Raw genomic sequence first — 885 nt, forward strand, 5'->3', positions numbered from 1 at the left:
TGGAGACAATTACGAAAAAAAAAAAGAAAAAAGAAAAAAAACCCTCAAAGAAATCCTTCGATGAGGTGCTCCAGCCTGGCTGTAGCTCAGTAACTGCAATCAAGTAAAAGATAAGCGGTAAAAATATGTGGCAACCGATAACTGAATGGTCCAAGCCACTAAGACGTGAACTAAGCACACATACATAGAGAGTCGAGTAGATACGCTTTTAGCCCATGTCGTCTGAATATTATTAGTTGTCCTAAATTTTCCCACACAGAGCTTTAAGTATTGACATGTGGAAAGATAAAGCGAAGTAGTTTTAGTAAAGCAGACGATCAATTGTTACGAAAACTAGCAAACAGCAGCAGGAAGCTATGTAAATAGCGGCTTCACTTGCCGCTATTTTCATTTCAGTGACCAGTTATTGTTTAAAGAATGAAAGACTGGAAGAATGAAAGCATAAATAACTGAACAAACTTTCTCTCTTGGACATTGAAATAGCATTCTCAATAGTTTATACATAACAGTTAAGTTGTAGAAAAAAAGACAATGGCGCCTTATCCAATTTTATTAATGTTCCTTTGAGGTAGCTGCTATAAAGAGAGAAGCGTTTAAGCTTAATAATCCTTAACTAGCTAGTAATAGTCTACGGATAATTGTTGTAGATGTAGCTTTGGTTTAAATCAGGGTCAAACATGACAGAACAGAGCTATAATGAAAGGCGTTCCAGCTGTGACCATACGTGTAGGTACGACTGTGTGGTTAAAACGCTTATTTCCCAACCACATAATAATAATAATAATAATAATAATAATAATAATAATAATAATAATAACAACAACAACAACAACAACAACAACAACAACAACGACGACGACAACAACAACATCGAAAAATACCTTA

Source organism: Octopus sinensis, unplaced genomic scaffold (genome assembly GCF_006345805.1).
Source record: "Octopus sinensis unplaced genomic scaffold, ASM634580v1 Contig01369, whole genome shotgun sequence".
Taxonomy (NCBI): Eukaryota; Metazoa; Mollusca; class Cephalopoda; order Octopoda; family Octopodidae; genus Octopus; species Octopus sinensis.